The 23,477-nt window shown below is 47.8% G+C and overlaps 1 long non-coding RNA gene across 1 annotated transcript; it reads left to right on the top strand.

Moving 5' to 3' along the window:
* Positions 1 to 45: 45 nt before the first annotated feature.
* Positions 46 to 7,417, top strand: LOC136168900 (uncharacterized). Its single transcript, XR_010663354.1, has 6 exons — positions 46 to 403; positions 610 to 765; positions 1,332 to 1,497; positions 1,782 to 1,877; positions 2,418 to 2,734; positions 7,154 to 7,417. It is a non-coding gene; the product is annotated as an uncharacterized lncRNA (long non-coding RNA).
* The last annotated feature ends 16,060 nt before the right edge of the window (positions 7,418 to 23,477 follow it).

Raw genomic sequence — 23,477 nt, 5'->3', positions numbered from 1 at the left:
CCCGGCTCCGGGTGCAGATTAGAGGCGGCGGCCGTGGGGGGCGGGGGTCGGGCTCCGCGCCGTCGCCGGGCGCCCTCTGCCCTCCCCTCTCGCCCCGGCCCCGGCTCTTAAAGGGGCCGCGCGGCCTCGGATCCCGCGCCTGGAACCCCACCTCCAGGAAGCCCTCCGGGCCCCAGCGGCCCGCCCCACCCGGCGTCCCCCTCAGTCTCATCCTACACCCGCGGAGGGTCCAGTCGTCCGGGTCCCGAGCGCAAGCGTCCTCTCTCCGCCGGCCTGGCAGGAGCTACCCCCCACCCCACCCCTGGCAGTCTTTGTTCGTGCGGGGCTTGCCGCGGGCGGCGGCTTCTCTAACCCGGGGCGGGCACGAGCGCACCCCGCGAGCCGGCCCAGGCGGCGCTTTACCGTAGGCATCCGCGCGTCCCCTCTTCACGAGCCCTGGCGGTGGGAGCCTGGGTCTGCGTTTTACGGGGCGGGGGGTAGAGTGGGAAGCTCAGAGGCGAGAAGGTGTGCCTCTGGTCGCGCATCTGAATTCTGGCGGGAGGTGGCGGCCCCCTGGACAGCTCTGTAACCTCTGCTCCACCGATGACCTCCAGCCTTTGTCGCTTCCAGTTAGAAATCCACCCTAAGCGGCGCTCTCGGGACCCGCCCTCGCAGGGTGCCCCCAGCCCGGTAAAGGCAGTTGAGGGTTCGCCCCAGGCGACCGCTGTTGGAACACAAGCCCTCGGCCGCTTGGACGCTGGTTGTCCAGAGCGGGAGCAAACATAGGTAATTACACCTCGCGGCCGGTCTCGGGCGAAAACACCCCGCAGCGGGGAGGGGAGCGTCCCGGAGGCCACCCCAGGATGGACAGCGACTGGAGGCCACGGAGACGCCGCAGAGACCTCCCGCAGGCTGCGAAGACCTGGTCCTTCCGCCGGCGCGGGGCAGCCGGGGCGGCTTGGGGGGGGGGGGGCATGTTTCGGGCATCTGTGTTGCGCCAGGTGTGAAATGAGTACCTGTACCAGGCTCTGGGGGCCTCGCTCTGAGGAAGGGGAGGAAGACTTCTGCCTAGGGGGCCAAGGAGCCCTGGGAGCTGTTGAAGGTGATAATTTTGAGGGCGGGGGGGGGGGGGATTGCGACCAGACGAGCCAAACATTCCTTAACCCCCGTCCCCTCGGCTGCCCAGTGGAGAGTGAGGGCGGGGCCTCCTCTAGCCCGCGGGGGCATCTCAGGCCTCTGAGAGGCTTCGCCCCCCGAGAGAGGAGAGCGCAGCCCCTTCGCCTGGAGGGAGGGATCTGAGAGGCGCCCCCAGCCTCGGCTGTTTGAATGAAGGGTCACAAAAATTCTTGCAGGAGACTGCTTTCTATACTCTCCTGGGACAGGTGGGCACTCGGGATCCCAGAGCTGTGAGTGCAGCTGGGGACGGTCGTGATGGCCAGGCCTCTGCTGGGCCCTCTCTTCCCTACTCTCAATTCTCCTGACCTCTGGCCTCAGAGCTTTGTCCACAGTAGGTGCTTAGTAAGTGCTTGGGGCCCCTCCAGCAAGGGGTGTGTGTGTGTGTGTGTGTGTGTGTGTGTGTGTGTGTGTGTGTGTGTGTGTGTGTGTGTGTGTGTGTGTGTGTGTGTGTGTGTGTGTGTGTGTGTGTGTGTGTGATAGAGTGTTCTTGGTTCGGAGCCAGCACTGAGGATACCAAACATCGGGTGGTGGGGGTGGGGTCGGGCTGTCCCGGAAGGAAGCAGGGCTAACTCCAGGGCTATTTGGGTCTGGGGCTGGGTTCCAGTCCTTCCTCTTTCCCTGCCGAGGTGGACCCAAAGGAGGAAGGTGTTGCTGAGGAGAGAAGTCCTGGCTGGAGGTGGACCCTGAACTCAGCGAGATGCCCAGCCCAGTTGCGTGGCCAGGTCAGGTCCGGATGGAGTGTAGGGTGTGGCGGGGAGCTTGTTGCATCTGGGCTCATTCCATGTCTGAAAAGTGGGGGAGGCTTGCTCCTGGGAGAGGGTGGGAAGATTCAGGCTGAGCCCCCCAGCTGGCTGGGTGGCCTGAGTCCATATCTGAGGTCCTTGGGGAAGCATGGACAGACCCCAAAGGGCCTGGGACCCTCAGGAGTGGGGGACAGGGGAGCTGTCAGCTGGGCTGGGAGGACTCCCCGCTCCGCTTGCTCCCTGGGCCAGACCCAGGTTGATCCCAGTGGAGAGGGCGAGGGAGGGCCGTCCAAGTGGTTCCTCTTCTGCCCAGCCGAGGCGTGGTTAGCGCCTGCATGTGGCCAAGGGCAGCTCCTGGCTCTGTGCTTGAGCAGGCGGCAGTAAACTGAGGGGAGGGGTGGTGTCCTCGTGCCCCCTCTGGGAGGGAGGTGGTGGTGTGCAGCTTCCCTGGGTGTGTCTGGCTGGTTGGGGGAGCGTGTTTGGGCCAGGGTTATTTTATTTTTTGGCCGCACCTTGCAGCTTGCGGGATCTTCGTTGCCGCCACGAGGGATTGAACCCGCGGCCTGGGCAGTGAGGACAATAGCCTTAATCGCTGGACCGCGGGGGACTTTCCAGTTCAGGATTATTTTATCATCCTAGGAGTAATTTCTGGTGTAAAAGCTGGGCTTCTGCAAGAATGGGGCATTTGGGTAGGGCGGCACCCTCTCTGGGGAGGACAGCGACTTCCAAGGTCACCAGGATGCCTAGCAGCATTCTTGGGTTCTCTGCAAGGGAGGCGAGACCACCTTCCTCCGAAGCACCAGCCGCGGAGGGCCATCGGTCTAGGTGGCTGCCTGGTGAGTGGCCCTTTCCGCTCACGCCCCCAGATCCCGCAGGCTCAGGGAGGGGCGGCCAGCATCTCGGCGGGCGCGCGGCTTTGGAGGGGCAGGGGCGGCTTGGGAAGCTGGCTGCGGGCTGAAGGGGCGCCTCGCGTGGGTTACAGCTCCCCAGCTGGCCCTGGGGATGGGGCAGCAGTGCTAGGCGGTCAATGTCCAAGTCGGGCAGGTGATCGCTGCCGTGCCAGCCCGCACATGCGGGTGCCGCCTCGGGGTCCCCAGGGTGGAGCAGAGTTCTGCGAGGGCCCCGGGAGGCGCCGTGGCTCCTAGGGGGAGGGTCGAGTTTGGCCCGGCGCTCTCGCAGCCCGCAGCCCTCGAGAGACCCGCGCCCGCCGCGGGCAGGTGCGAGCGAGGTCGGTGCGGCCCGTGCGCTCCCCCTGCCGGTCGCCCTGAAAGCCTCCTTCGGTGCCAAAGGAAACGGAGCTCACTAGTTCCTGAAGACACACAGTAAGCCTGTGCCCGTGGCGTTACGTTTCCCACAGCCTTTATAAGTCAAGGTGTAGTTAGCACGACGCCCATCTCGGGTGTTCCAACAGCGGCTTTTGCCAGCTGCGCTGACCCCCCGGAGCTAGTCCTAAAAATTCCCTGGCGATCCCTTCCCAGTCTCCCCTCGCTTTCTGACCCATCCCCACTTGGTGCTGCTGCTCTAGAATTTCGTACACGCGGGAGCAAGAGGTGTGCATGCTTTTGTGTCTTTTTTTTTTTTTTTTTTTTCAAGCAACAAAGCACTTTTGAGGCTCGTCGCATCCCCGCTTCCCACCGCCTGGTTGTAACTGTGCGCAGCTAGCTGTATGTTGTGGGTGTGTGCGGAGGCTTCAACCAACTCTCCGTTTTTATGCTCCGGATTCTTTCCGTATCTTGGCGGTTAAAAGCCGTGCAGTAAAGTGGCCTCAGTCCGTGCGCTGTTTCTGTTTGGCTGCGCTGGTTCTTCGATGGCTGCATTTGGGTCTTCCTCTAGTTGCAGCCAGCCGGGGCAGATCCCCAGTTGCAGTGTGCGGGCTTCTTACTGCGGTGGTTTCTCTTGTTGCAGAGCACGGACTCTAGGTGCTCTGGCATCAGTAGCTGTGGTGCCCGCGGGGGGCTCAGTTGCTCCTGGGCCTGTGAAATCTTCCCGGACCAGGGATTGAACCTGTGTCCCCTGCATTGGCAGGGGATTCCTAACCCCTGGACCACCAGAGAAGTCCCTTTTATGTGCTTTTGTTCTCAGATTATTCACATTTCAGGCTATCTTCTTTCCTAGTATGCTATAACATTTTTGTAATGTCCAAATCAATACAGAGCATGGTATAACAAACTCCTAGCTCAGGGACCCAAACATGTCAACCTTTTCTCCTGTTTTGCTTCAGATTGTAACACCACAGTGTAGACGCCAGCAGGCTCTCTGAACTTCTTCCACCTCTGTCCAGAGGCAGCTGCCACTCCAGATGGCCAGTGTCTTCCTGGTTCTGTTTTTGTCACTTTGCTGCATGTTTAAGTCCCGTGAACATCACACAGTATTATCTTGTGTGCTGTAAAATATTTATATATAGAATCACTGTAACTGCCCTCCTGCAGTTTCCTTTCTTCTCCCATTGCCGTCTTTTCATCTTTGCTGATGCAGGCGAGCCTGGTCCATCCATCGTAGCTGTTGTGCAGGTCTCCACTGACAACACATTTCCTCTGCTGCTTGTTTTCCTATGTGTAGCAGTGCTTCCAGGAATATTTTAGTAGGTATCTCCTAGCGTCAGATAAGGTGGTCATCCAGACAAGCTGTGTCAGCATCGCTGGCAAGTCTGTTAGAAACACAGACTCTTTTGCCATGTAGGTTCTGAGGATTAGAATGTGAACATGTCTGGGTGTCTATTATTCTGTCTACCACAGGTGTATGACATCTTCCTTAAGTATCTGGAGGTATTCACTCTTTAAAAAAAATGTTTTATTTATTTGGCTGTGTTGGATTGTAGTTCTGGCTTGTGGGATCTAGTTCCCTGACCAGGGGTCAAACCCAGGCCCCCTGCATTGGAAGTCAGAGTCTTAGCCACTGGACCACCAGGGAAATCCCTGAAGATATTCACTCTTGAAGACACTGGCCTTCTGCTTTCTTCCTGGAAAGGTTTTCACTTACAGATTCAATTTCCTTAACAGATATAGGACCATTCACACTTTATTTCTTCTTATCTCAGTTGAGATATAGTTGTGTTTTTCAGGACTTTGCTTATTTCATATAAAATTTGAAACTGTTCATGTAATTTATTCTTGTACCTGGTTATATTTTTATTATCTTCAGGGTGTGCAGTGATGTCACCTTTTCATTTCTGTTATTTGTACTGTGTCTTTTCCTCTGTTTTTGGGCCAGTATTGCTGGTGGTTTATAAATTTTGTTAATCTTTATGAAGAGCAAACACTTGACTATGTTAATTTTCTCTGTTTTACATCTGATTTCAATTTCATTGATTTGTGCTCCCTTTTAATATTTATTTTTATTTTATTGCTTTTATTATTTTCTTTCTTCTACTTTATTTCAGATTCAATCTACTTTCCTTTTTCTGGTTTCTTGAAAGTTTAGATAGTTGATTTTCACTTACTCTCGTTTTCTAATACATGTGTTTTGACCTGTATAGATTTTTCTTTGTTGTTCAGTTGCTAAGTCATGTCCAACTCTTTGTGACCCCATGGACTACAGCATGCCAGGCTCCCCTGTCCATCACCATCTCCCAGAGTTGGTCAAAGCCATGTCCATTGAGTTGGTGATGCCATTCAACCATCTCATCCTGTGTCATGAGGATGACACGCCTTCTGCTTCTGTCCTCAGTCTTTCCCAGCATCAGGGTCTTTTCCAATGAGTTGGCTGTTCACGTCAGGTGGCCAAAGTATTGGAGCTTCAGCATCAGTCCTTCCAGTGAATATTCAGGGTTTATTTCCTTTAAGCACTGCTTTAGCTGTATCCAGCAGGTTTTGATGTCATATTTACATTAAAAGGCAATCAAAAATATCTTCTAATTTCCACTGTGGTTTCTTAGGCTTATGGGTTATTTCGAAATCTATGCCTTAATTTTCAAACATTTGGGGTTTTGAAAACATACCTTTCTCTTACTGAGTATGTGTCAAAGCATATACTCTGTCTCTCTGTCAAAGCATATACTCTGTATTATTTCAGTAAATGTCAATGAGGTCAAGTTGGCTAACCACATTCAGAGCTCTTAACTCCCTACTGATTTTTCTCCTTGTTCTATCAGTTACTGATAAAAGTTCAATAAAAGTGAAAATTCTCAATTCTCTTTGTGGATTTGTATTTTCCTTCTTTTAGTTTTGTCAACATTTGCTTTATATATTTTGAAACCCTGTTATTTGGTTAATAGAAATTTAGGATTGTTTACTTTTCTGGTCTCGTTGACTCTTTTAGCATCATGAAATGCTCTTTGTTCTCTCAGGTAAGAGTTTTGTCTTAAAGACTACCTTGTCTGATATTAGTATAGCTACACTAATTTTCTATAAAATTAGTGTTTGCATGATATATCCTTTTCCCATTTTTCTCTTTCTGCCTTTGTGGGTCCCATTATTGAAAGTGTGTCTTTTGTAAATAATATGAGGTTGAAAATTCTTTTAATTTTCCAATCTGACATTTGACTTTTATTGGAGTATTTAGATTATTTGCATTGACTGTAATTGTTGATATTGTTGGGTTTAATTGCTGTTTTTTATTTTCTATTACTTTCATCTCTTCTTTGCTTCTTTATTCGTTTTTCTTGCCTTCTTTTGGATTCACTGAATTTTAAAAATTCAGTTTATCTCTTCCGTTAGCTTTTGAGTTATATGTTCATATATTATTCTTTAATGATTATTCTGGAGATTAACTTTTACATTCTTGAAGTCTCATGACTTCCTGAATCGGGAAAGAACTTCACAATTCTTTAATTCCATTTATACTTCTACATTTTATTTCTGTAAGTGTTAAAAATCTTACAGGATGTTAGTGTATTGTTTAAAACAGTTAGTTTTTTTGTGCTTACCAACATGTTTACACTTGCCACTATCCTTTGCTCAGTCCCTGACCCTCCATACTCCCGCGTGGAGTTATTTTTCTTCAGCCCGAAGAACTTCAGTATTTCTTGTGTTGTAGGTCTTTCAGTGATATCATCTTTCAGCTGAAAACAACTCTACTCTACTTATATTTTGGAGCATATTTTCATTCTGTGTAAAACTCCAAGCTGGGAGGTTTTTTTCCTCTCAGCTCTGTAAAATGTTGTCCCATTATCTTCTGGATCCCATCATTTCTGTTTAAAAGTCAAGTATCATTTTTATATGATTATTCCTTCAAAGGTATTGTGTCCTTCTCCTGTTGCTTTTACTATTTTCTCTGTTTTTTTTTAATATTTATTTTTATTTATTTGGCTGTCGCAGGTCTTAGCTGCCACCAGGTCTTAGCTGCCACCAGCTCTGCTGGTTTTTCCTTCCTTGTGTAGTTCCTCCTTCTGGGTTATCCTGATGACCAGCCCTCACGCACAACTGGGTAATCACCTGAAGGAAGAAAGCGCAGCGACTGATGCTCCCTTTATCTGAGAAGAGCTTTCCCTCTCTGGAATTTATTTCATCTGGACCTCATTGCTTCCACAATTCTCTGATGTCATATATGTATTAATGTATACATCCCACTTAAAAATATAAATGAATAAATTGTGGTGAAGCACGTAAGATTTACTGATGTCTCTTTAAGTATTTTAAATTTAATGTTTATTTTACATTAGAGTAGAGTTCATTTGTGTTTGTATTAGCTGCTCAGTCGTGTCCGACTCTTGGCGACCCCTTGGGCTGCAGCCCGCCAGGCTCCTCCGTCCATGGAATTCTCCAGGCAAGAACACTGGAGTGGGTTGCCCTTTCCTCCTCCACAGCTGATTTATAGTGTTCTGCTAATTTTGGGTGTACAGCAAAGTGATTCAGTCATACATGTACATGTATCCACCCTTTTTCAGGCTCTTTTCCCATAGAGATCATTACAGAGCGTTGAGTAGAGTCCCGTGTGCTTTGCGGTGAGTCCTTGTTAATTATCCATCTTGTATATGGTCGTGTGTATATGTCAATCCCAATTCCTGACTTACCCCTTCCCCAGTCTTCTCCCTTTGGTAACCATAAATTTGCTTTCAAAATCTGTGAGTCTGTTTCTGTTGTGTAAATAAGTTCATTTGTATCATTTTTGGGAGCTCCTACATGTAAGTGATGCCATGTATTTGTCTTTCTCTGACTGACTTACTTCACTTAGTATGATAATCTCTAGGCCCATCCATGTTGCTGTGAATGGCATGATTCCATTCTTCTTTTATGGCTGAATAATATTCCACTGTAAATATGTACTGCAGTGGAATATCGTATATATATATATACATATATATACCATGGGCTTCCCAGGTGGCGCTAGTGGTAAAGAACCCGCCTGCCAATAAAGGAGACGTAAGAGATGTGGGTTTGATCCCTGGGTCGGGAGGATCCCCTGAGAAGAGCCTGGCAGTTCAGTCCAGTATTCTTGCTGGAGAATCCTGTGGACAGAGGAGCCCGGCGGGCTACAGTCCATAGCGTCCCACAGAAATGGACATGACTGAAGCGACTTAGCATAGCGTATATGTACCACATCTTCTTTATCCGTTCCTCTGTTGGTCAACATTTAGGTTGCTTCCATGTCGTGGCTATTGTGAATATTGCTTCTATGAACACTGGGGTGTGTGTATCTCTTTGAATTGTGGTTTTCTGAAAACATACGCTCAGTAGTGGGATTGCTGGGTCGTGTGGTAGCTCTATTTGTAGTTTTTGAAGGAACTACCATTCTGCTCTCCATGATGGTTGTATAAAATTTACTGATGTGGTTTTACTTATGGGTTTTGCAATTAATTTGGCCTTTTCCAGTTGACAAAATGGGACTGTGGGCCTTCCATAAATGTTATATCCCCTCTGGAAGTAGAAGCTTTGCTCTCTTGGTCTTTGCACACCATCACGAACCTTCACATTCCAGAGGGTAGGAGTGTGGGCTCAGCATCAGCCTTGGAGGTTTTCAGTCCTGGCCGCCCAGCTCTGTAAGCGGGGACACAGGGAAGTGTCACTGGTTTGTGGCTGCCCTGTAGGAGGTGGGATGAACCGTCTGCCCCGACACTGGCTCAGATATCAGCATTGATGACACCGAGAGGGCAGGACAGGGTTTATGACTCACATCGTGAGACTCTGGGTGAGCGGGTCTGGGATGGCTTGGGTGGAGGGAGGTTGTGTCTTTGGTTTTCATTGTGATCAGGGATCGGGCCATTTCACACTGGCGCACTGGGGCTGCTGTGGGCTTTCAGGAGGCACACAGCGCCAGACCCACACAGGAGGGGCTATGCTCTGGTCTGGCTGCTTCGGTCATCGCACTACTCAGCTCAGCACTAAGCCTGGGGTGCGTGCAGAACTCAGAGCTGGCCGGCTCAGCATAGTCCCGCCTCATGCAGCTGCTTTACTGTTCACGGAGCATTTCCTGCAAGGAAGGTGCTGTCAGCAGCCCGTCTTACAGGTGTGGACACTGATGTCTGGGGAGGAAAGGTGACTTGCTCAAGGCTGCTCAGCTAGCTGGCTGTAGAAAACACACACACGGCGTTTGGGAGACGGAGATCTACATTAGCTGAGGACGCCATGGGCAGCTCGGGCAGGTGGGCTGTTAGCAGGTCCAGGAATGAGCGTGGCCACAGGTGTAATTCTGACACACACCCTGCCCACCCCAGCAGATAGAGCAAACAGCAACGGGTTCTGGGACGAGTGACTTTATTAGGTTAAGGGACAGAGAGATCTGAGTGGCCGTGACACAGAATGGGCAGAGCTGAGAAAAGCCTGTGTCGTCTGCTCAGATGTCCTCGCGGGAGCAGGTGCAGCTGGGCAGGGCTTGGGACTGGCCACTCACTGCTGCAGGTGGCTGGGGAGGGTCTCCAGATGCTGGGAATGAGGCTTTGGAAGTCATCGTTGGACATACACCCCCATCGCATTTGACAGGAGGTCAAAAAAATTCTCACGCTTGGAAAGGGAGGAGGATGGGGTGGCTGCACTGGAGCCCAGGACTCCGGACCAGGGAAGGTGCTGGGTCTAGTAAGAATCCCTGTAAAACTGAAAATTAGATCTTGCACTGGCAGCAAATGGGGACGCAGCAGCTGGACTGGGAGCAGCTGGGTTTGCAGCAGCTGGACTGGGAGCAGCAAACGGGGACACAGCAGCTGGACTGGGAGCAACAAGGTTTGCAGCAGCTGGACTGGGAGCAGCAAACGGGGACACAGCAGCTGGACTGGGAGCAACAAGGTTTGCAGCAGCTGGACTGGGAGCAGCAAACGGGGACACAGCAGCTGGACTGGGAGCAGCAGGGCTTGCAGCAGCTGGACTGGGAGCAACAAGGTCTGCAGCAGCTGGACTGGGAGCAGCAGGGCTTGCAGCAGCTGGACTGGGAGCAGCCACAGGATCCACAGCCCCCACATGAGCCACAGCCCCCCTTAGACCCCCCACAGGATCCACAGCCCCCACATGAGCCACAGCCCCCCTTAGACCCCCCACACGAGCCACAACCCCCCTTAGACCCCCCACACGAGCCACAGCCCCCTTTGCCGCATCCGGAGCAGGAGCAGACGGGCACACAGGAGCAGACAGGCACGCAGCAGCTGGAGCCGCAGCCTCCGGAGCAGCCAGAGCAGCCCATGGTTCTGGTGGGTGGAGGGTGGAGCAGGTCAGAGGAGCAGGTGGAGAGAGAGAAGGTGCTCAGTGTGGGGCATCCTGGGCCAGGAGCCTCTATATATCTGCAGGGTCAGGTGTGATGCTGGACACGTGCTCACTTCCTGGTTCCTGTTTGTTCCCAGTTTGGGACTTTCTTCTTGTTTTCCTCTGGATATCAGCCCCTGAAGTAAGGTCCACGTGTCATTAGCTGTTACTGGCCACTCACTGAATCAAGTTCCCCTTGTTGAATCTGTGTCCAGACTTGAGGGAGACCCCCGAGGGTCCATCCCATTCCTGAGACTCCTTGATTAAAAATGATGTCTTTTAGCTCTACAAAGGGTATAGACAACAACACGGGTGAGGCACATGGCTCTGTTTATCCACTGCTAAAGTTACAAGGAAGTGGAAGTGTTATTCACTCAGTTATGTCCGACTCTTTGCAACCTCATGAACTGTGGCCCACCAGGCTCCTCCACTGACTTATCCCCTTTTACCGGTTGTTGGACATTTTGTCTCTTTTTTGTCGCCATTTCAAACAATATTGCACTTTTCCTGTCCAAAGCTCAGTGCGTGCTGGATTGGAAAAATTGAAAGCGAAAGTGTTAGTCGCTCAGTCAGGTCTGACTCTTGGAGGACCTATGTACTGGAGCCCACCAGGCTCCTCTGTCCACGAAACTTTCCAAGCAAGAATACTGGAATGGGTTGCCATTCCCTCTCCAGGGGATATTCCCCACTAGGGGTTGAACACAGATCTCCTGCACTGCAGGTGACTTCTTTACCATCTGAACCACCAGGAAAATCCAAGATTGGAGTTTTAGGAATCTACCTGGAATTAAATTTTGGACGTTTTTTGAAGTCAGGGTTTCATTTTCTTATTTTTCCCAATATCAAGGTCTTCCCCATAGGCTGCGATGTCACCTTGTTCACATCCACTCAAGGTAATGCTTCTAACATTTCACCAGTATATGAAATTCTGGTTGTGAACTTTTGGTGCAGATTTTTGTCAGATAAAGGGATGTTCCTTTTAGTCCAGCGATTTTCCCTTTGTCTTCGGTGGATGTTGAAGTTTATTGAGTATTTCTGCAGCTGTTGAAGTGGCTAGAAGTTTTCTCCTTTGATTAGTATGGTGAATTTTAGGATTGATTTAAAATGTAAATAGCCCTTGCATTCCTGAGCATGGTTACAACTTTCACATTCTGTTATTACTGGATTGGTTCTGCTCACGGAGTTTTTATGCCTAGTTCATAAACAAACCCGTTGAGTGGTTTTCATTTTCCCAGACACCCCTGCCCCACTTCTGATATTGGGCTCACACTGGTCTGGGGGTGGGGGTGATGGGTGTGTCCCACATCTTCTACTGGCTGGAGAGGTCTGTTGCATGAGGAGTTACTCATTGCTCGGTCATTTGGTAGAACCTGTTTGTGACGCAATGTGCGTCTCATGCGACTGTCCGGAGGGTGAAGTTTCACTCACTGATTCATGTGACTGAGATATCCTTGGCCTGTTCCTGTCTCTTAAGACAAGATTGTCACAAATTCAAGTTTTTCTCATTTATTGGCAGGCACTTTTCCACCGAGCTCTCCTGTTTGATAACTGCTGGGTCTGTCGATGTGCTGGTTTGGCTCCTACTTCATATACGCTGCTTTGCGACCCCATGAACTGTAGCCTGCCAGCCTCCTCCCTCCGTGGGATTTCCCAGGCGAGAATACTGGAGTGGGTTGCCATTTCCTTCCCCAGGGTCATACACTGCTACACTTAGTTTATATTCCTGCTTCTTCCCTTTTGTTTCCCCTGGTCAGTTTTGCCAGGAGTTGGTGAATTTCTTAGTCTTTGCAAAGACCAGTTTCTGGTGGTGTTGATCTTTATTGTGTATTTAAAAATATTTTTTTATTAAAATAGATAATCAACAAGGACGGACTGTATAGCACAGGGAACTATATTCAATATGTTGTAATAGCCTATAAAGAAAAATAATCTGAAGAAGCATAGATTAAGGACACATATAACTGAATCAGTTTGCTCTATACCTGAAGGTATCACAACATTGTAAATCAACCATGCTTCACTAATAAAGAAAAACTAGATCCTGAAAGTATGTGTAATGCTGAAAGTCCTAGGATAAGATGAGAAGACTACAGCTAAGTGACTAAAGCAAGATTCTAAACTATATGTATCTGTGATGCCAATACACAGACATACTCAGGCATAGACACAGGGAGATGTTTAAAAATTAACGTAATTGCCTTTTCTTTTCTTAAAAAACCTAATGCTATTTTATATTGCTTTATAATAATTATTTGTAAATTTGGAAAAAAATTAACTATTTTTGTTCTCACCTTGATTTCCTTCTACTCTATTATCTTCCTCTACTGTTTCTCTTTCTACTTTCTGTTATAGATACTTTGCTCATTAATCTCTAGTCTTTTTTTTTTTTCTGAAACAAGCATTTTGGGTTAAACATTATTTTAAAATAAAGTTTTAGTTCCGTAACCCAAGTTTTGACACGTGCTATTTTCATTACTAGTCAGTTGTAACTATTTTTATAATTGCCCTTTTGATTTTCTCTTTGGCCCCTGCATTGTCTAGAAACGGTGGAAGTGTTCCTAATGACCAGGTTTTTGTGGCCGATGGCACAGCCTGATTTCTGCCTGTGGTGTGAGGAAGCCTGAGCACAGGGTCCTGGCGTCTGGCATTTGTGGGGACGCCCCTGGCTGGCACGTGGGGACAGTTCCTAAGTGGTCCCGACGTGTTTAAGAGCCCTCTGTGTTCCCCAGGCTCAGCGAACCCTTTACGACAACCTACGGTGTGGTAGATACTCTGCGGCCTTACAGACTCTTTGCCTGCTTGATTATCACTGACTAAAGGAGCGTGTTCAGAACCTCCTACTTGGGACTCTCCCGGGGGTCCAGTGGCTGAGACTCCGTGCTCCCCACGCAGGGCCCTGGATTCGATTCCTGGTCGGGGAACTAAGATGTCACATGCCACAGCTAAGACCTGGTGTAGCCGAAGAAATAAAAAGAATTAATAAAAACAAAGAAAACCTCTTACTCGATTAGGCATTGTCCTGACACTGGCTGGCCTGCCTTTTCCAGGCCAGGGTCTTTCAGCCTCCTGCACACTTATGTTTTGGGGTTCTCTCTTGTGACTAGTGTAGAACTTCCTGAAAAGCTCCCGTATTTGGGGGTTCTGTCCATCAACCCATGAGCGGAATCCATGTGACTCAGTGTGATTTCTGATATATTTACTTTTGTTCCTTCCTTTCTTTGCATTTAATTGTCCTATTTTAATGCTTTCTTTCTATTCCTCCTAGCAAATATGGGGTTTTTAAGAGTTTTTTTTTTATACCTTGATTGACTTAGGAGTTATTTACTGTATTCCCTGTGTTACTGACAACCCTCTCCATTTCAGACATATTTTTATTCATTTATTTTTTAGATATTTATTTTTATTTATTAATTTGGCTGCTCTGAGTCTTAGCTGCAGCATGTGGGATTTTTAGTTGCAGCATGTGGGATCTTGTTCTCTGACCAAGGATTGAACCTGCGCCCCCTGCATTGAGAATGCCAGGAAAAGAAAGTGTTAGTCACTCAGTGGTATCCGACTCTTTGTGATCCCACGGACTGTAACCCCCTGGGCTCCTCTGCCCATTGAATTCTCCAGGCTCCTGGAGTGGGTAGCCATTTCCTTTTCCAGGGGATCTTTCCAACCCAAGCATCAAACCTGGGTATCCCGCATGGCGGGCAGGTTCTTTACCACTGAAGCCCCTATTTCATACATATGTTAAATAAAACATTGTCTAAATGTGATCGGCCCTCTACCTGCCTCCGGGGCACAGTGGGAGGAGCTCAGGAAAGTTCCACCCGAGTCCATCCTGTGTGGGTGTGTTTTCTGTTGCCTCTGGTGTGTTCTTGTTTATTTTTACAGCCTGTGTTTGCTTGAACTCACCCCCACGTCTGCTGACAGCCCTGTTTACCCTCTTCTCACGCCCGAGTCCTTCCTCCTCTCACTTTCCTGCTTCTCAGGACCGTCCTCTGCAGCCCCCTCACCGAGCATGTCTTAGCAGACTGTTTTCCATGACGGCGGTTGGCTTTCCCCCGGCACTTGTGGACACTATTTTCACTGGGGACAGAATTCCAGATTGGCGGTTGTCTTCCCCAGGGCTTTCTGTGCGCCCACCTGCTGTCTTTGCTGAGGTCCGTCTGTCTGCACCTCCTCTCTGAGCATGCATCTTCTGTGTCTACTTTTAGAGTCTGCTGAGGGTTTGACTGTTTAACCTGCCTTATGCGCAGGGTGCTTCAGGGCCCGGAGGGTGCTTAATGTGTCGCGTGCTCAGTCGTGTGGGACTCTGTGTGACCCCCTGGACTGCGGCCCACCAGCTCCTCTGCCCATGGTGATTCTCCAGGCAAGAATGCTGGAGTGGGTTGCCGTTTCCTCCTCCAGGGGAACTTCCCGACCCAGGGATCAAACCAGTGTCTCCTGCTTTCCAGATGGATTCTTTACCACTGAGCCATTGGGGAAGTCAGTGCTTTTTTCTCACTGTTTCGGGAGATTCTCTTTGGAAATGGCCTGTCCTCAGTCTGTCTATTCTCCAAATGGACAAATGTCATGCTGCTCTGGCCATGTTTTTTTTTTTTTTTTTTTTTTTTTTTTTTTAAAAAAACAGCTCTACTGACATAAAATTCACATATCACACCATTCATCCATTTAAGGCACACAATTCAGGGAGCGCCTTGGCAGTCCAGTGGTTAGGACTGGGTGCTTTCACTGCAGAGGGCGCAGGGTCCCTCCCTGAGCAGGAAACTAAGATCCCACAAGCTGCATGGTCAAAAGAAAAAAAAAAATCATACAGCACAGTTCCATGATGATGCTGTACAGACATCACCGTGATCAAATTTAGAACATTTCATCACCTCCAAAGAGACCCCACACCCATTATTGTCACTCCCCTTTCCTCCCGAACCCTACACCCCTGCCCCTCCCCCATCCTAGGTTACTTTCTGTCTCTAGATTTGTATGTTCTGGACATTTCACATAAATGATACTATGTGAGATCTTTTGTGACCGGCTTCCTTCCCTTGGCATGTTGAATTTAGGGCTCATCCATGTTGTCAAAAGAATCTGCCTGTTCGATCCCTGGATGGGAAAATCCCCTGGAGAAGGGACCTGCAACCCACTCCAGCACTCTTGCCTGGGAAATCCCATGGACAGAGGAGCCTGGTGGGCTATAGTCCATGGGGTCGCAAAGAGTGGGACACGACTGAGCAACTAACACTCTCACTTTCATTTTTTTTCACATATTGTCAATGCATCAATCTGTCGTCACTACTTCATTTCTTCACTCCTTATTACCAAGTGTCATTCCATTGTGTGGATGGTCCACCTGGTATTTACCCATCTACCTGTTGATGGATATTTGGATTGTTTCCACTTTTTGGCTCTCTTGGGTAATGCCACTACACATTTGCATTCAAGCTTTTGTGCTGGTGTGTGTTTTCATGTCTCTTGAGTGGATGCCCGGGAGAATTGTTGGTTGTGTGGTTGGGTCTTTGAGGACCTGCTGACCTGTCCCCGTGTATTGGAGGCGACTTTCTCGGGTTCTGTTTCATCTCCTGTGGCATTCTGGGTATTTTCTCTGGATTCAGCTTTCTCTTCAACCATAGCTGATTGGAAGCTACTTTGAATGTTAATTGTCAGAAGTTCTACTTTGTCTTTTTCCAAAGATGCCTTTGCTCTTTTTTTTTTTTTTTTTGGCTGTGACATGTAGGTCTTAGTTACCTGACCAGGGTTTAAACCCACGCCCCCGGTGTTGGAAGCACAGACTCTTAACCACTGGGCCACCAGGGAAGTGCCTGCCCTGTTTGCACTTGTTTGATACCTTTGTAATTTTTAATGCTTAAATATTTGAAGTGTATTCTATTCGTCCATCCCTGTCTTTGAGGTTCCAGGGTTCTAAATTGGCTGCTTGTTGTTCGGGCTGAGAAAACATCCATCCTGCGTGGTTTGGTGTTTCCTGCGGTGTTTAATGTTGGGTTGTGAGCTCACAGTTCATCTGTGCTTAACCTGTGGGAATCGTCCAGTGAAGCCAGAGCTGGGGTTCGTCAGCTGCCTTGCTGGTGTTTGGATTTTTTCTGGCCTACTTTTTCCCTGTGTTAAAAACAGAACTGAACTGCAATTTGAAGATCTTGTTTCCTTTATTCAGCACGCTGTGACTCGCAGCACCCGGTCCAGCAGACAGAAGGAACTCCAAGGAGCTCTGCCCAGGGAAGCTTCTGCAGGCCGGAGGCAGTCGCGGTAGCCCAGAGTGGGCTGGCTGTGAGCAGGTCGGTCTCTTTCGGGGCCGCAGGTGTCGAGCAGGCCGCGACGTCACCAGAGCTGACCAGGCCGTTCCTGACGGACGGGTCCAACATTCCATTCCTGGGAGAAGCTGCAACCGTCATCAGCCTTGTCTCAGTGTGGCGACATAGGGGAGCAGAAGCACCTCGATTTAAGCCTGTTGCCTTGTTCTGAACACCCTGAGGAAAGGTCGGGGGTCTGTGCGGGGGGCAGTCCCCGCCTCGCCCAGCCCCGTCGGCGGCGCCCTGCCCTCCTGCTCTCAGTAGAAGCCGCCCCTCACCTGCCTGCCTCCACTTCCGCCTTAGACGCTGACCCTGGGGGTGTCTCCTCAGACTGCTCCCCCTAGCGGCCGGGAGGAGCAGGACGCGCCCAGTGGCGGCGCCCGTCCTCTGGGCCTCTCCTCCTTGCCCTGCCCCGCTCCCCGCCCCCATTGTGGAGGCAGGGGACCCCCCAGGGCCCGTGGAGGGCTGAGCCGGAGCGGGAGATGCGGGGTGTCCAAGTTGGTCCCCTGCAGGGGCCGGGGGACCCTCCGGCCCCAACAGAGGAGATCTTGAAGGCGCTGTTGCTCAGAGGAGCTGCACAAGCCGAGCTGTTGGAGGCGGGGGTCCAGCGGGCGGGGCGGGGGTCCAGCGTGCGGGGCGGGGGTCTTCACAGATGAGGATATACCTGCAGGGCCTGGACCAGGGCCTTCTGACCAGAGTCTGGGTCCTCAAGGCGGTTCTGGTCCCCGTGGGGGCTGGAAAGATCAGCGGCGAATGCATGGAATGGTGGCGTTCCCACCCACGCAGTCAACGTAACCCTGAAACCCTTGGGGGAAACTGCAGACACTCTGGGGAAGCCTGGCAGCGAGCTCGGCCCTGCTCTCAGCGGAGGATGGGAGGAGGGACGTCCTTACCCTCTTGTAAAGAACGTGATGATTTAAATCACAGCCTCAAAAAATACCGTTGGTAGCTTGATAGGGATTGCATTGAATCTGTAGATTGCTTTGGGTAGAATAGCCATTTTGACAATATTGATTCTTCCAATCCATGAACACGGTGTGTTTCTCCATCTGTTTGTGTCCTCTTTGATTTCTTTCATCAGTGTTTTATAGTTTTCTATGTATAGGTCTTTTGTTTCTTAAGGTAGATATACTCCTAAGTATTTTATTCTTTTTGTTGCAATGGTGAATGGTATTGTTTCCTTAATTTCTCTTTCTGTTTTCTCATTGTTAGTGTATAGGAATGCAAGGGATTTCTCTGTGTTAATTTTATATCCTGCAACTTTACTATATTCATTAATTAGCTCTAGTAATTTTCGGATAGAGTCTTTAGGGTTTTCTATGTAGAGGATCATGTCATCTGCAAACAGCGAGAGTTTCACTTCTTCTTTTCCTATCTGGATTCCTTTTACTTCTTTTTCTGCTCTGATTGTTGTGGCCAAAACTTCCAACACTATGTTGAATAGTAGTGGTGAGAGTGGGCATCCTTGTCTTGTTCCTGACTTCAGGGGAAATGCTTTCAATTTTTCACCATTGAGGGTAATGCTTGCTGTGGGTTTGTCATATATAGCTTTTATTATGTTGAGGTATGTTCCTTCTATTCCTGCTTTCTGGAGAGTTTTAATCATAAATGAGTGTTGAATTTTGTCAAAGGCTTTCTCTGCATCTATTGAGATAATCATATGGTTTTTATCTTTCAATTTGTTAATGTGGTTTATTACATTGATTGATTTGCGGATATTAAAAAATCCTTGCATTCCAGGGATAAAGCCCACTTGGTCATGGTGTATGATTTTTTTAATATGTTGTTGGATTCTGTTTGCTAGAATTTTGTTAAGGATTTTTGCATCTATGTTCATCAGTGATATTGGCCTGTAGTTTTCTTTTTTTGTGGCATCTTTGTCTGGTTTTGGAATTAGGGTGATAGTGGCCTCATAGAATGAGTTTGGAAGTTTACCTTCTGCAATTTTCTGGAAGAGTTTGAGTAAGATAGGTGTTAGCTCGTCTCTAAATTTTTGGTAGAATTCAGCTGTGAAGCCATCTGGTCCTGGGCTTTTGTTTGCTGGAAGATTTCTGATTACAGTTTCGATTTCCTTGCTTGTGATGGCTCTGTTAAGGTTTTCTATTTCTTCCTGGTTCAGTTTTGGAAAGTTATACTTTTCGAAGAATTTGTCCATTTCTTCCAAGTTGTCCATTTTATTGGCATAGAGCTGCTGGTAGTAGTCTCTTATGATCCTTTGTATTTCAATGTTGTCTGTTGTGATCTCTCCATTTTCATTTCTAATTTTGTTGATTTGGTTCTTCTCTCTTTGTTTCTTAATGAGTCTTGCTAATGGTTTGTTAATTTTGTTTATTTTTTCAAAAAACCACAAAGACAGAAATATAGATCAATGGAACAGAATAGAAAGCCCAGAGATAAATCCACGAACCTATGGACACCTTATCTTCGACAAAGGAGGAAAGGATATACAATGGAAAAAGGACAACCTCTTTAACAAGTGGTGCTGGGAAAACTGGTCAACCACTTGTAAAAGAATGAAACTAGAACACTTTCTAACACCATACACAAAAATAAACTCAAAATGGATTAAAGATCTAAATGTAAGACCAGAAACTATAAAACTCCTATAGGAGAACATAGGCAAAACACTCTCCAACATGAATCACAGCAGGATCCTCTATGACCCACCTCCCAGAATATTGGAAATAAAAGCAAAAATAAACAAATGGGACCTAATGAAACTTAAAAGCTTTTGCACAACAAAGGAAACTATAAGTAAGGTGAAAAGACAGCCCTCAGATTGAGAGAAAATAATAGCAAATGAAGCAACAGACAAAGGATTCATCTCAAAAATATACAAGCAACTCCTGAAGCTCAATTCCAGAAAAATAAATGACCCAATCAAAAAATGGGCCAAAGAACTAAACAGACATTTCTTCAAAGAAGACATACAGATGGCTAACAAACACATGAAAAGATGCTCAACATCACTCATTATCAGAGAAATGCAAATCAAAACCACAATGAGGTACCATTACACGCCAGTCAGGATGGCTGCTATCCAAAAGTCTACAAGCAATAAATGCTGGAGAGGGTGTGGAGAAAAGGGAACCCTCTTACACTGTTGGTGGGAATGCAAACTAGTACAGCCACTATGGAGAACAGTGTGGAGATTTCTTAAAAAACTGGAAATAGAACTGCCATATGACCCAGCAATCCCATTTCTGGGCATGCACACCGAGGAAACCAGATCTGAAAGAGACACGTGCACCCCAATGTTCATCGCAGCACTGTTTATAATAGCCAGGACATGGAAGCAACTTAGATGCCCATCAGCAGACGAATGGATAAGGAAGCTGTGGTACATATACACCATGGAATACTACTCAGCCGTTAAAAAGAATTCATTTGAATCAGTTCTAATGAGATGGATGAAACTGGAGCCCATTATACAGAGTGAAGTAAGCCAGAAAGATAAAGAACATTGCAGCATACTAACACATATATATGGAATTTAGAAAGATGGTAATGATAACCCTATATGCAAAACAGAAAAAGAGACACAGAAGTACAGAACAGACTTTTGGACTCTATGGGAGAAGGTGAGGGTGGGATGTTTCGAGAGAACAACGTGTATATTATCTATAGTGAAACAGATCACCAGCCCAGGTGGGATGCATGAGACAAGAGCTCGGGCCTCGTGCACTGGGAAGACCCAGAGGAATCGGGTGGAGAGGGAGGTGGAAGGGGGGATCGGGATGGGGAATACATGAAACTCCATGGCTGATTCATGTCAATATATGACAAAACCCACTGCAATGTAGTGAAGTAATTAGCCTCCAACTAATAAAAATAAATGAAAAATAAATAAATAAATAAATCACAGCCTCGAAGAACCAGCAAGCAGCAAAGCCAAGTTCATGTTTTCAAGGTTTCCAGATCAACCAACAAGAACAGAGCATTCCTTTTCACCAGAAATAATTAGAGAATCCAAAGGAGAGTAAGCCATTATTTAAAATACCAACAAAATCTTACATATCAAAGGATTGATCTGTAAAGAATGCCTGAGACCCCTAAGGGCAAAGTGTAAAAATCTGCTGGGAATATTAGCCATTGGACCACCAGGGCAATCCCTCTTTGATTTTTTTTTTTTTAAGAACTTAGAGGAACTGAATAAATGGTGGAGTATACTGTATTTGCATGGCATCTCGACTTGATGGACATGAGTTTGAGCAAGTTCTGGGTGTTGGTGATGGACAGGGACGCCTGGTGTGCTGCAGTCCATGGGGTGGCAAAGTGTCGGACACGACTGAGCAACTGAACTGAACTGATACTATGTTTGGGGTGGAAAGAATTAACGTTATAAAATGTTAATTCCCCCATATTATGCTCCATATTAGTTCAGTTCCAATAGAAGTCCCAGAAGGATTTAATTTTGAAATTTCTGCATAGATCTAAAACTTCTATGTAAAGTTGATGAGTAACTGAGGCAGTTATGAATAACGGGCAAGAGTGAGCCCTCTGGCAGATACTAAGGTGTTCTTAAACTCTCAGATGCTAAAAGTTTGCTACCAGCACCGAAACAGATAAATAGATGAAGGGACAGAAGAGGAGCCCAGAAAAGACTATGCATTGGAAACCCTAATGTTTAAGTGTTGAACACTTGTGGGCACATATGCTGTCTCCATACAACTTACGGCTGTTGTAAATAGTGCTGCTATGAACACTGGGATGCATGTATCTTTTCAAATTAGTGTTTTTGGTTTCTTTCAGATATATGCTCAGGAGTGGAAGTGTTGGGTCGCATGGTAGTTCTAGCTTTGGTATTTTGAGAAAGCTCTGTACTCTTCTCCACAGTGGCGGCACCAATTTGCTTTTCCACCCACAGTGTGCAAGGGTTCCTTGTTCTCCACTCCCTCACCAGCTTGTTACCTGTTTCCTCTTTGGTGATGGCCATGCTGATCTGTGGGTGGTGATATCTCACTGTGGTTTTGACTTTTATCTCCCTGATTGTTATTGCTGGTGAGCATCTTCTCACGTGCTGGTTGGCCATCTGCATTTCCTGTTTGCAAAATTATCTATTCAGTTCTTCTGTCCTTTTTAAAAATTGGGTTATTTTTCTTTTCGATGTTGAGTTGTGTGACCTGATTGTGTGTGTTAGACATTAACTCCTTATCTGCCATATCATTTGCAAATATTTTCTCGCATTCATTTTGTTGTCTTTTCATCTTGTTGATGGTTGCCTTTGACGTGCAAGAGCCTTTAAGTTGAATTAGGTCCTGTTTGTTTATTTTTGCTCTTACTGCCTTTACTGTGAGAGACGGAGCCAAAAAATATTGCTGTGATTAATGTCAGAGTGTTCTGCTTGTGCTTTCCTCTAAGGGTTTTATAGTATCTGCTCTTACATTTAGGTCTTTAATCCACTTGGAGTTTATTTTTGTATATGGTGTTAAAGAATGTGCTAATTTCATTCTTATACTGGTAGCTGTCCAGCTTTTCCAGCAGCACTTATTGAAGAGACTGTCTTTTCTCCACTGTATATTCTTGCCCCCTTTGTCATAGATTAATTGACTATATGTACATGGGTTAATGGGGCTTCCCTGGTGGCTCAGGGGTAAAGAATCTGCCTGCAATGCGGGAGACCTGGGTTCGATCCCTGGGTTGGAAGATCTGCTGGAGGAGGGCATGGCAACCCACTCCAGTACTCTTTCTTGGAGAATTTCATGTAGAGAGGAGCCTGGTGGGGTACAGTCTATGGGGTCGCAGAGTCAGACACAACTGGGCGACTCAGAAGCAGCAGCATGGGTTTATTTCTATCCTGTCTCATTGATCTGTGTGTCAGACTTGTGAAAATTGTAAAGCACTATAGAATTTGAAGGATTTTTCATTCAATAATTTATAAAAGGTGAAATGTGGCTTGATGGTTAGGATATCCTGGTGTTTTACACCTCCTCTCCCCAACCGTGGCTGGCTCTGTGGTCTTTCTGAGGACCAGCATTTCCTGTCCTGGGACCTGGGAGGAGAAGGAGATGGGAGAGTGGGCGTCTTTTACCCAACTGGGTACACATACCATATCCCTACTCGATGGGTGTCAGTGCTCAGAACTGTCTGCCCATCAGGACCTCCTGGGTAGACGCCTCTGCCACCCCCCACCCCCCCACTGCCACTCCCCCAGGGCTGAGCCCTCTTGTTCTGGAAGCAGAGAGGGTGAGGCTATTTGGGGACTGCTGGGAAGACAGAAACTAGTAGATGGTTTGTGAACATGTGGGCGTTCCAGCCTGGACCTCCCAGCACGATTCTCAGGATCCCAGAGCACATTTACAAAGAAGCCGCTAATCGTCATCACCCAAGAAACAGGGTGAAAGGAAAACAGTCACAGTTGGTGTCAGAGATGGGAGATGTTTATTAGAGGGAATTCAGTTCTTATTTTTATAAACAGGGAGCTGGAGGCAGCAGGAAGGAAGGAAGGAAGCTCTCATAGGGAGCAGAGGGCCCAGGGAAGGAGGATCTTTGGCCATCACTCAGAACATGGACCTGGCCTTACAGGGTCCCAGCTGGCCCAGGAAGAGCAGAAGGTGACCCACACATGACTCAGAAGGGCCATCTGATGCCAAGGAGATGCGTCTCCTGTGACCGAAAATACACATCTCCCTGGAGAGGAGGGTAAAGACAGGCCCCAGTGTTGAGCCTGGAGGGAGATGTGT

This window comes from Muntiacus reevesi, chromosome 5 (genome assembly GCF_963930625.1).
Source record: "Muntiacus reevesi chromosome 5, mMunRee1.1, whole genome shotgun sequence".
NCBI classification, from domain to species: Eukaryota; Metazoa; Chordata; class Mammalia; order Artiodactyla; family Cervidae; genus Muntiacus; species Muntiacus reevesi.
Note: the sequence above shows the minus strand (reverse complement) of the source record. Positions and strands in the feature narration are given on the sequence as shown.